Source organism: Carlito syrichta, unplaced genomic scaffold, assembly GCF_000164805.1.
Source record: "Carlito syrichta isolate Samal-C Ts95f unplaced genomic scaffold, Tarsius_syrichta-2.0.1 Scaffold287787, whole genome shotgun sequence".
In the NCBI taxonomy this organism is placed as follows: domain Eukaryota; kingdom Metazoa; phylum Chordata; class Mammalia; order Primates; family Tarsiidae; genus Carlito; species Carlito syrichta.
The window spans coordinates 44,594-56,607 of NW_007231883.1; positions in this window are offsets into that span (position 1 = coordinate 44,594).

Sequence of the window (12,014 nt, forward strand, 5' to 3'; positions counted from 1 at the left end):
CACCCAGGGACGGCGGCGCTTCTTTTCCCGAGACCGTCGGGGGGGCCGGGGTTGCCTTTTAAAACTGTAGCCGGGAGACTTTGCATCGAGGGGGAGCGCGACGCTGCCGCGTTTCCAGGACAAAGGGAGGCGACGTCCTCTTCCTGCTTGGGGATGGGCCCGGACCCGCGGCTGGAGGGGTGGGCCAGCGGATCCCAGAGGGGCGTGCTCGCGTGCTGCGGGGGACCTGCCCGAGGATGTCACCGCAGCTGGCCAAAGGGCAGCTCCGTTGCCCATCGACAGGTGCAGGGCTGTGTGTCCCTTTGGTTTCGCCCAGAAACATCTGGCACCACGGAAAAGCAAATGCGGAGATCTCCACCTCCGGTCAGAGGCAAGACCAGGACAGCCCAACCTTTCAACTGGTGGTTGAGCATTAAATAATCCCCAGGAAACTTTCAGGTCCCTTGTCCAAGGCGGAAGGCCAAAGATCACAAGGCGTTTGGTTTACCTTCACTTGCACACAGAGGTGTCCCTGGAATCAGACTCAGGCGGAAATGGTACGGGTTCCTGTGGGAAGGCTGAGGTTTCAATGCCCTATTTGCAACTCTGGCCTAACGGGACACAGATCTTTTCCTAGCAGAGGGTTCACTAAGACCCTCAATAAAGACAGAGCATGACATGACGATATGATCACATGATCACAGAATTTATTTCTATTTCTGCCAAGATTGAGGCACTTTGTCTCTAGGATCCACTGGGCTGCCTTTCGCCGGCAAATACGGGTTGATAATTATTAACCCCCAAAATTGCGGATAACAAAATATGCCCCATTGTCTGGTTAGTAGCCCCAGAGGAGAAGACACAGGTAATGCCCTCAATGGTGGAATTTCAGGCACCGGAAGGGGTAGCTCCCAAAAGTGTCCGTAGATAGGGGTCTTCCTGATGCCCATGCCATTCCAAACTTCCCTCAAACTTAAGGGCAGCTTACAGAACAAACAACAAAATGAGGGAAAATGAGATCATAAGATCATTTATACATGTTCAAAGCTAGTCTAACATTCAACACTGAAAGGGTAAACTGAGCAAGGCAGGCCGGTGCCGGTGCCCCAGGAATAATGCAAGATTGCAATCAAGTAAGAAGTAGGAGGAAGTAAAGTTTGTTATTCACCTTTCACAGATTGGAAAGGGGGCCAACACTCAGAGGCAAGTGTGCCCTCAGGGTTTAAGAACTGGGTATATTTAAGGGCCTTTGGGGTACTGGGGGTTGGGGCCCAGAGGGGTCTGGGTCAAAAGGAACGTCCAGGGCTGTGGTCTTTGATGTCGATTGTAGCCACCTGAGCCAGACATGAGCATCTCATGACCTCGGCAGTGGACTAGATGAGAGGACAAGGGGAGGGTTTTTTCACTGCAAGAGACCTGTCAGGCATTTCCAACCCACAAGGTCCTTGGCAAAATGGCGGTCTTCTAATCATTGCTATGGCCTTGGCCAGCTAAGGGGGCGTCTTTGGCCTTCCGCCTTCAACAAGGAATCTGAACGTTTCTCAGAGATGATTATGCTAAACCATGAATTGAAGGGCTGGGCTGTCCTTGTCTGGCCTCTGATGGAGTTTTCCTTTGATTTGCCGAGGGGGTGGGCTAGGCTGCCAGCTTGGCCTGCAGTAGAATGTCTGGACGCTTCCTAAAACCTGCCTCTTGGAAATGTGTTTATCTGTGTCTAACCTGTGCTAGATTCAAAGCATGTCTGTCCAAGCAAAAATGGCTCTGCTGAGGCAAAATGTGAACTAAGTTTATTCTAAGTTTCTCGGGGTCCCTCCTTTCAAACATAAGAGCATAATATTCGCTGTCATTATCATGATGAGGTCCGTCTTTCTAAGTGAACTACCACAGAAACAAAAAACTGAATACCGCATGTTCTCACTTAAAAGTGTGTGCTACTGTCATCCCAGCACTTTGGGAGGCTGAGGCACATGGATTGCCTGAGCCTGCAGGTTTGAGACCCACCCGGGCAACTTGGCGAAATCTTGTCTCTACAATCAATCAAAAAAATTAGCTGGGCGTGGTGGCGCACGCCTGTGATTCCGGCTACATGGGAGGCTGAGGCAGAAGGATCGCCAGAGCCCAACAGGTCGAGGCTGCGGTGGCCGGGAGCGTGCCACTGCACTCCAGCCTGGGCGACAGAGTGAGACACCAACTCAAAAAAATAAAATTAAATTAAATTTAAAAGTGGGTGCTAAACATTGGGCACCAACGCAAGAACAGTAGACACCGGGCACTGCTACGAGAGAGAAGGAGGGGACAAGGGGCACACGGCCACCCACGGGTGCCACGTCCACCACTGGGAGGGGAGCGCCGTCTTCACGATGCACTTCCAGTGCTTGAGTTCAGTGCGAGGGCTTGTTGATCGGCCCCTTGCCCCCTACGTGTTCCTTCACGAGAACGTCACACGGTGATGTGCCGTGACCCAGACGCCCTGCGTAGCCCTCGTTCCCCTCCCCGCGCTCCTCCAGGTGCCCGTCCCGAGGCCCCTTCTCCATCTCCCCCCACTTGTATCAGCCAAGGAGTCACCGTCCCAGGAAAGCTCCCCGATACTGCCACTGTCTGACTTAGACACACCCTTCATCTGTGCGGTCGCCACGTCCCCCGAAACAGCGAGCTGCTTGTCACCCACCCCGGGACACAAACCCCTCGAAAGGAGGGGCCACGTCTTCTTTCCCGTTTCCGGCCCATCTAGTGCAGGCCGGTCACACAGCACGTGCTCAGTGCGGAAACCTCCCCTGCTTTCTGGGGCGCGGCTCACAGACGGGCAGTCAGACGGAAATGCATCTGAGACTGTCAGCGAGCCAGTCATGGAACATGTGCCCAGGCAGTGAAGGAGGTGGCCAGCACAGGCTGGAGTTGTGAGGGTCTTCGTGGAGGATCTGAAACAACCCTGAGGGGTTTGGACAGGCCCAGGGCAGGGCAGAGGCCTTCAAGGCTGCAGAAAATTCCAGACACCATGAGAGGGGCGGGGAGAACATGAGTAGACCTGGTTTGGAGGACAAGTGGACTTAAAGAGGGTGAAGTGGAGCCGGGCTCCATGGCTCAGCCTGTAATTCGGGCTTTGGGAGGCTGAGGTGAGTGGATTGCCTGAGCCTGCGGGTTCGAGACCCGCCTGGGCAGCGAGACCTCATCTCTACAATAAATAAAAAAAAATTAGCCAGGCATGGTAGCACGCGCCTGTAGTTCCAGCTACTTGGAAGGCTGAGGCGGAAGGATTGCCAGAGCCCACCAGGTCAAGGCTGCGGTGGCCGGGAGCGGACTGGTGCACTCCAGTCTGGGTGACAGAGTGAGACTCCACCTCAAAAAAAAAAAAAAAAAAAAGAGGGTGAAGTGGAAATGCTCTTCGCTCCTGGAAGGGCCTTGAAGGCCTAGGACGTGGCTAGGCTTCACCCTGTGAAGGAATGGGGTCCCTGCTAGAGGTGTCTGTCTCAGGACAGGGTGAAAACTATTTTAGGAGGCTGGTCTGGCAACCACGCAGAGGAAATATGAGATTAGAGACAGGCAAGAGGCCGTTCGATTTCAAAGGAGAGGCAGAGAGGCTCTGGGCTCCAGTGGCTCAAGGGAGCACTCAAGAGAAGACTGGACAAGCCTCGGGCACCGAAACAGGAGGGACGTATCCAGGGCCATAGCTACATTCAGAGCCTGGGTGAGCCCGTGTGAGGTAACTGTCTGGACATTGACTCGAACCCTCCACGCCATATCTGGCCTCTTTCTGGCCCCTCTTCTGGGGGCAGCCTCTGGCGGAGGCTGGCCTCTGCAGGAGATGCCTATTCCCAGTCACAAGTCATGGGATGCAGGTCATCAAGCAGAGCTGAGAACAACGTGGGCGGCACCCTTAATCTATGTCATTTAAATAAGGAACTTGGCTAGGCATGGTGGCTCATGCTTGGAATCCTGGCACTTTGGGAGGCAGGGACGAGAGGATTGCCTGAGCCCAGGAGTTCGAGATCCGCCTGGGCAACTTGGCGAGATCTCGTCTCTACAATTAAAATATATATATATATATATATATTGACACATATATATATATATGTTAGCTGGCGCAGTGGCTCACGCCTATAATCCCAGCACTTTGGGAGGTTGAGCTAAGCCCGCGGGTTCGAGACCAGTCTGGGCAACTTGGTGAGACCTCATCTCTAAAAATAATAATAATAATAATTAGCTGGGCATGATGACACGCGATTGTAGTTCCAGATACTTGGAAGGCTGAGGCAGAAGGATAGCCTGAGCCCAGCAGGTTCCTGGGTGACAGAGTGCGACTTCAACTCAAAAAAACAAACAAAGGTGCTTGATTATAAAACTGCTTACTATACTGTCCAGAGACACAGATTCTTTCTTCACCCACCAGCTGCCATCAGTGCCTCCCATAAGTTCTAATAAGCCAGTCTTTCCCTGCTAAAGAACCTTACATGCAAGCCTTCTCGGGATTGGGCATGCCACATCGTAGCCAAATTAATAGATATTTGAAATCTGAAACGGTCTTAAAGAAACCTAGACATGAAAAAAAAAAAATACAAATTGCCCATACGCGGCCTGACAATTGAGTTCGTGAACTCATCCTAGAAAAATTGCTACATGCCTCGTTCCTGAATATCACTACCGTCACCTTTGCCTAGCAGTTTTGGAATATTTTTTCTGGAATGGCCATCAGAGCTGTTGTATTATCTCGATGTCCTAAATGTCATCAAAATATCTTCCTTTCAATATTTCCTTTATCTTCGGGGAAAGTCACCAGAGGCCAGATCAGGTGAGTAGGGAGGATGTTCCAATACAGTTTTTTGTTCACTGGCTAAAAACTCCCTCACAGACAGTGCTGTGTGAGCTGGTGCATTGTCATGATGCAAGAGCTCCTTCGGGGCCATTTTTGCACACTCCTTTCTCCTGCCAAGATTTTCACTTACGATTTTCCTATTTCTCTATCGATGTAGATTTGGTCTGCTCTGCTCCTTACAGCCAGCCGATGGTTTTGACGCACAGTTCACCAAACGTTTGCAATGCTTCTGTCAGTTCTGCTCACTACTAGCCATCCTGACCTCTCTTCAGTGGTGATGCTTTCTTCCCCCTCAGCAAAATGTTTAATCTGTTTGAACACTGCCATCTTCTTCATGATGTGATCCCCATCAACTTGGACTCACATGTCCCTGATTTCACCTCTACTCTTGCCAAGTTGAACAGGAAATCTAATGTTTGTTCGTTGCTGTAATTCAAGCTCTGGCATTCTCACTACGGCACACAAACACATGCAACAACAATCATGAACGCCACCCAGCAACACACCACCACACATCAACACAAACACAGCTGGGAGACACTGTTATACCAAGGTGATGACACCTTACTGAGTTGCACACGGTGGTAAGTTCACAAACTTAGATGTCCTTACTTGTGGCTGGTTCTCTACTATGGAGTTTCCCTTGAACCTAGAAGGTAATTTCAGAGACAATCTTTGTTTTTTAGATTAAACTTCATTTTAGGTTTCAGTTAAACTTTATTTATTTAAGTCAAACTTCCCAAGAGACTACTTAGGGGTTCATGGAACCCTGTGAAAATCTGAATTCATAGCTAAAGACCCTCTCCCTAAAATACGGGCATCACAGATAACATTTTGTTTACAGTACTCAAGGGAGTCAGAGACCCTCAAAGCCGGGTTCTTGGTCTCCAGATTTTGAAACCCCAACTTTCACTGTATTAATTGGATTTGTATCTAATTCCTGATAGAGGCCACAAAGCATGTCAAATCCAACGTGTTTAGATATGGAAAACGTACTACACTGAAGATTTTAAGGTAACACAAAAAAACCAGAATAGTCGATCTAATACCATTGACAAGTCACAAAGAGAAACCAGTTTCTTTTTTTCCTGGGAGGCAGGGGGGTGGGCAATTAAGTAGATATATAAACTTAATAATGAAGAACTGGAGACCAAAAAAAAAAAGAAAGAAAGAAAGCAGCTGTCTAGAGGTTTTAACACTTAATGCTTTATTGTTACAATCTGGAATGACCGGATGTGAAGGGCGTTAATATATTGATCCTTTCAGGGTCATGCCTATGGGGATTTACACCATCTGCAGGTACTAATTTGCATTTCTTTTCTTGCCAGTAGCTTTAACACACTCAGCAAACTGCCACGTTTGAGTTAGATGCCTCTTAGAAATGCCTCTTAGAAATTGAGCCATTTTTCTTTTTCTCTTTTTTTAAGTGAAAACAACACAACAAAATTTATTGTCTGTCAAAGATGACAAGGTAGTTATTCCCAAACAAGTAAATTAAATACACATTTCAAAATAAGGAGTCCTCAATTACCTTAGTGATGAACTGAGGAGTAGATTATCATGTGTGTGTGAGTATAATGATGGCTTAGTTACACTTAATTGAACAACATACTTATACTGAAAATGGATCTGATCATTGGAATGCACTATAATTACTACATGGGTGAAAATCTGCAGTGGATAAGACACAGGATAGAACTTAAGATTTTTTTTTTTAATTGAGGTCTCACGCTGTCACCCAGGCATACTCAGGTTCAGTGGCATACTCATGGCTCATCACAGCCTCAAACTCCTGGACTCAAGCTATCCTCCTGCCTCAGCCTCCTGGGTAGCTGTGCAGGCATGCGTCACCATGCCTGGCTAATTTTTTGATTTTTTAAAAAATTGAAATGAGATCTCACTATGTTGCCTAGGCTGGTCTTGAACTCCCAGGCTCAAGCAATTCTCCCGCCTCAGCCTCCCAAAAGCTCTGAGATTACAGGCATGAGCCACCGGCCCTGGCTTGAAGTTCTAAATATAGAATTTCTCTATTAACTACCAAGCGCAGGAACGCCCCCAGCCAGCAGGAAGTCAGTCTACAACTGCAAACGTTTTGCCATCCTGCTGAATAGGCGTGGCTTGCATTGCCTTAGGGTGGAGGGGAACATGAAATATCAGGTGAGGGTTGACCCTCGAACCTCCTAAGCATATTTAGATAATATCTGCCTCCTAGCCCAGCAAAAAGGCTGTCATAACAGAGAACGCAGGCTAGAAGGGTACTTTATCAAGTTGTTAAGTGCCTGCAATAACTGAACAGGGAATGCACTTTCATTTTGAGATCTGACACATTCCATAACATTCCTTTTCTTCTTACGACCTCTCGCTTCTGTGATTATTTTAAAATCATGATTATTTTTAAAACCTCTAAAACGAGATTTATTGTCACTTGAGTACTTTGCTGTCTTGGAAAAGTTAGGAAGCGCCTTTTCAGGGATGTGCCTTTCAGGCCACCTTTCTTCTTCTGTGGTTCCCTGAGGGAACACTGGTGGGGGGAGAAGGGTGTAGATCCCCTAGAGGTGAAGAGTTGGCAACAAAATGTTACCAGGTGCTGTGGCTCACGCCTGTCATCCCAGCATGTTGGGAGGCCGAGGTGGGAGGATCACTTGAGGCCAGGAGTTTGAGACCAGCCTGGGCAACAAAGTGAGATTTTACTTCTAAAAAAACAAAATAAAATAATTAACTGGGCATGGTGGTATACACCTGTAGTCCCAGCTACTTGAGAGGCTGAAGCAGCAAGATCAGTTGATCCCAGGAGTCTGAGGCTGCAGTGAGCTATGATAGTTCCACTGCACTCCAGCCTGGGCAACAGACTCCCAATCTCTATGTTTTAAAAACTAGGCCAGGTGTGGTGCCTCATACCTGTAATCCCAGCACTTTGGGAGGTCAAGGCAGGAGGACTGTTTGAGGCTCAGGCTCGGTGGCGCAACCTGTAACCCCAGCACCTTGGGAGGCCGAGGTGAGTGGAGTGCCTGAGCCCGCGGGTCTGAGACCAGCCTTGGCAACTTGGTGAGACCTCATCTCTACAATAAATCAAAAATTAGCTAGGTGTGGTAGCACACACCTGTAGTCCCGGCTACTTGGAGGGCTGAAGTGGAAGGATCACCAGAGCCCAGCAGGTCGACGCTGGGGTGGCCGTGAACGTGCCACGGCACTCCAGCCTGGGCGATGGAGGGGGACTCTGACTCAAGGAAAAAAAAAAACCAAAAACTCTCATCAAAGTTAAGTTAATGATTTGATTGCTTTTATTAGCAACACGTGAGTCGGGCAGCATCCCATCGATGAACAGAAGGGCACGGTGATGAGCTAAGCAGAGGAGACAAGTTTTACAGGCAGAAAAAGGCCAAAGAAAGCAGAGACAAGGGGCAAAGTCACATCAATCATTTCCAAGTTCCTTTCCTTGTAAGAGCAAAGCCGAGAGGCCTTAATCTGCTGGCTCAGGTTGACTGAGCCCCTTCTTCCTGGTTGCTGTGAATCTTTCCTTTCTTTTCTTTTTTAGACTAGCCCATTTTAAGGTTCAGTTTGATTCCGTGGCACCTAGCACAAGTGACTCCATTCTGGCTTGCTCTGCTTTGTTGGGCCTCTTACCAGAGTGTAAGTCAAAGCAAATTCTATGTAAGAAAGCTAAAAGGGGCGGGGGTGGTGGCTCACGCCTATAATCCCAGCACTTTAGGAGGCCCAGGCAGGAGGATGGCTTGAGCCCAAGAGTTCGAGACAAGCCTGCGCTGCAAAGTGAAACCTCATCTCTACAAAAAAAGAAAAAGAAAAAATCAGCCAGGCATGGTGACATGCGCCTGTAGTCTCAGCTAGTCAGGAGACTGAGGTGGAAGGATCGCCTAAGCCCAGGAGGTCAATGTTGCAGTGAGCCGTGATCATGCCACAGCATTCCAGCCTGGGTGATAGAGTAAGACCCCCACTCAAAAAAAAAGCCTAGATCGAATCTCAGGCCATCACCCACTTCTGATGGTCCCTGAGCCTCTCACTGTGCCCTTTGGAATGGCTGGTCTGACCTTAACAGAACTTCCCAGGGTCTCAGTTTTTCTGTGGTCCGTTCCTCTCCTGCCCTTGGAGGAGTGAAAGCTGAAATATCCTCAAAGCAGCAGCTTCCTCCACAGCCACGGTGGCTGCATTCTCTCCCACATCCCGTTGGGTCTGGAGACGGGAGAGGCTGGTTCCTCCTTGTGCTGTTTCAGCCACGGTTCCCTCCCCAGTGCCCTGCAGCACGACGCTTTCGACGGAGGGGCCCCCCTCCGGCTCCCTTCCGTCATCTGCCTGTCGTGGTATCCCGCCCGCCTGGAGGATGTGTGGTCTTGGCCCCCCGAGGGTCCTGGCGCCGTGTGGATGACTTTGCCTTCCGCAGAGACGACCCGCAATCGTCCAGCCTCTTGGTACCTCGTCTCTGGCTTCTTGTAGACGTCTCACCCGGTGTGACCATGCCCTTTCTTTGTCATGCTTCCCACCGTGCCGTTTCCAGTCGCTGGTCTCTGGCATTCCTCCTCCGACCGTCAGACACTGCCACCACTTCTTAGACAGCCACGCCTTGCGTCCCCACTGCCCTCCTCTGTCCCTGTCGTCGTCAGCCCTGCAGAAAGCCTGGACGCCTCTTCTCTTCTGTCTGTCCCGTCTGCCTGGAAATTCTCCACCTTCGGCTGAATCTGGTTCCCCGCTAGCACGCTCTCCGTCCTGCCCCTGAGCAGCTAGACGCGACCGGAGGGAAACAGCCACCGCCTGAGCTGGGCGCAGTTGCACAGGGGACCCGACACCTCCCTGGGCTCCCAGCACAGCCCAGATGTTGGCCACACGTCCCGTGCAGTTGACTGTCCACTCGAGACCAGCATTTCACACCTCTCCTTCCTCTCCCTCCTCCAGCCCCTCCTCCCTCATGCCCTTGACCGATGCTCTATTTCACTGAGAAGTAAGCAGAAAAGAACTTTCTCATTCTTGTATCTCCAAATCTCCTAACATCTGAGCTTGTCTACTTTGTCTTCCCTAGTGTTTTTTTTCCAATGGAAATCTCACTCTGTCGCCCAGGCTGAAGTGCAGTGGCACCATCACAGCTCACCAAAGCCTTGACCTCTTGGGCTCAGACGATCCTCCCATCTCAGCCTCCCAAGTAGCTGGAACCAAAGGCGTGCACTACCATGCTGGGCTAATTTTTTGACTGATTGTAGAGATGAGGGCTCACCAAGTTGCCCAGGCTGGTCTCGAACTCCTAGCCTCAAGAAAGCCTCTTGCCTCGGCTTCCCAAAGTGCTGGGATTACAGGTGTGAGCCACCACCCCTGACATTCCCTAGTATTAAATGATAAATTCTTTTTTTTTTTTTTGAGTTGGAGTCTCACCCCATCACCCAGGCTGGAGTGCCATGGCTCACAGTCACCCCAGCGTCAACCTGCTGGGCTCCGGCGATCCTTCCACCTCAGTCTTCCAAGTGGCTGGAACAACAGGTGCGTGCTACCACACCTGGCTAATTTCTGATTTGTTGTAGAGATGAGGTCTCGCCAAGTTGCCCAGGCAGGTCTCGAACCCGCGGGCTCAGGCAACCCACTCGTCTTAGCCTCCCAAAGTGCTAGGATTACAGGCTGAGCCACTGAACCTGGCCGGTAAATTCTTCTAGCTCTTAAGTTCACACCCTTCTCCTATTAAACACTGGATCTGATCCCTTTAGAAGTTTGCTCTGGCGACTGCCCCTTGTCTTATCTATAGCACCCATTTTTCTCTCTCTATAGAACATTCAGGTTCACACATAAACATACAGACCCCTCCTATCTTTTTGTTTAAGTTTTAAAATGTATAGCCGGGCTGGTGGCTCAGCCTGTAATTCCGTGCTTTGGGAGCCTGAGGTGAGTGAATTGCCTGAGCCCGTGGGTTCGAGACTCGCCTGGGCAACTTGGTGAGACCTCATCCTATAATAAATCAAAAAAATTAGCCAGGCGTGGTGGCGCATGCCTGTAGTTCCAGCTACTTGGAAGGCTGAGGCGGAAGGATCGCCGGAGCCCAGCAGGTCGAGGCTGCGGTGGCCGGGAGCGGCCACTGCACTCCAGTCTAGGCAACAGAGTGAGACTCCAACCCAAAAAAAAAAAATTATTTATTTATTTATTTTTGAGTTGGAGGTCTTACTCTATCGCCCAGGCTGGGGTGCAGTGCACCATTACGGCTCACCAAAGCCTCAACCTCCTGGGCCCAGATCCTTCTGCCTCAGCCTCCTGAGTAGCTGGAACTACAGGTACGCACCTCCCTACCAGGCTAATTTTTTGATTTTTGTAGAGTCAAGGCCTCACTGTATTGCCTAAGCTAGTCTTGAACCCATGGGCTCAAATGATCTTCTTGCCTCAGCCTCCCAAAATGTGAGCCATCCCTCCCGGCCTTATTTTTTTATTTTATAGAGATAAGCTCTGGCTATGTCGTCCAGGCTGGTCTTGAACACCCGGCCTCAACCTCTCCCATCTTAAAAACAGTAACAAGGCTAGGCAAGGGGGCTCACGCCTGTAATTCCGGAACTTTGGGAGGCCAAGGCAGGAAGCTTGCTTGAGCCCAGCAGTCTGAAACCTCATCTCTACAAAAAAAAAAAATCAGAAAATTAGCCAGACTTGGTGGTGCGTGCCTGTAGTCCCAGCTACTCGGGAGGCTGAGGCAGAAGGATCTCCTGAGTCTGGGAGGTCGAGGCTGCTGATGAGCTATGATTGCACCATTGCATTTCAGCCATGGTGACACAATGAGACCTCAATTCAGTCAGCCAATCAACGGAACAGGAACAAAAGCCTTGACCTCACATTCCCCACCAGGCACCGGAACATTCCAGAAGAGTGGGCCCACAGCGCCTACTTAGTCACTACTCTTCCTCTCGCACCCACGCCCTTCTGCCCTCCTGGCCCCCCTGAACGGCTTGTGTGAAGCCAGCAAGGATGTCCTTGTTGCCAGAGCCACTGGCAAGTTCTTGGTCCTATCACTCTGCTTTCCAGCAGCATCAGACAGGTAAGCACCCCCTCCTTCAAAAACGAGCAGCATAAGCCGGGCTCGGTGGCTCAGCCTATAATCCCGCGCCTTTGGGAGGCTGAGGTGAGTGGATTGCCTGAGCCCGCAGGTTTGAGACCCGCCTGGGCGGCGAGACCTCATCTCTACAATAAAATCAAAAAGTTAGCCAGGCGTGGTGATGCGTGCCTGTAATTCCGGCTACTCGGAAGGATCGCC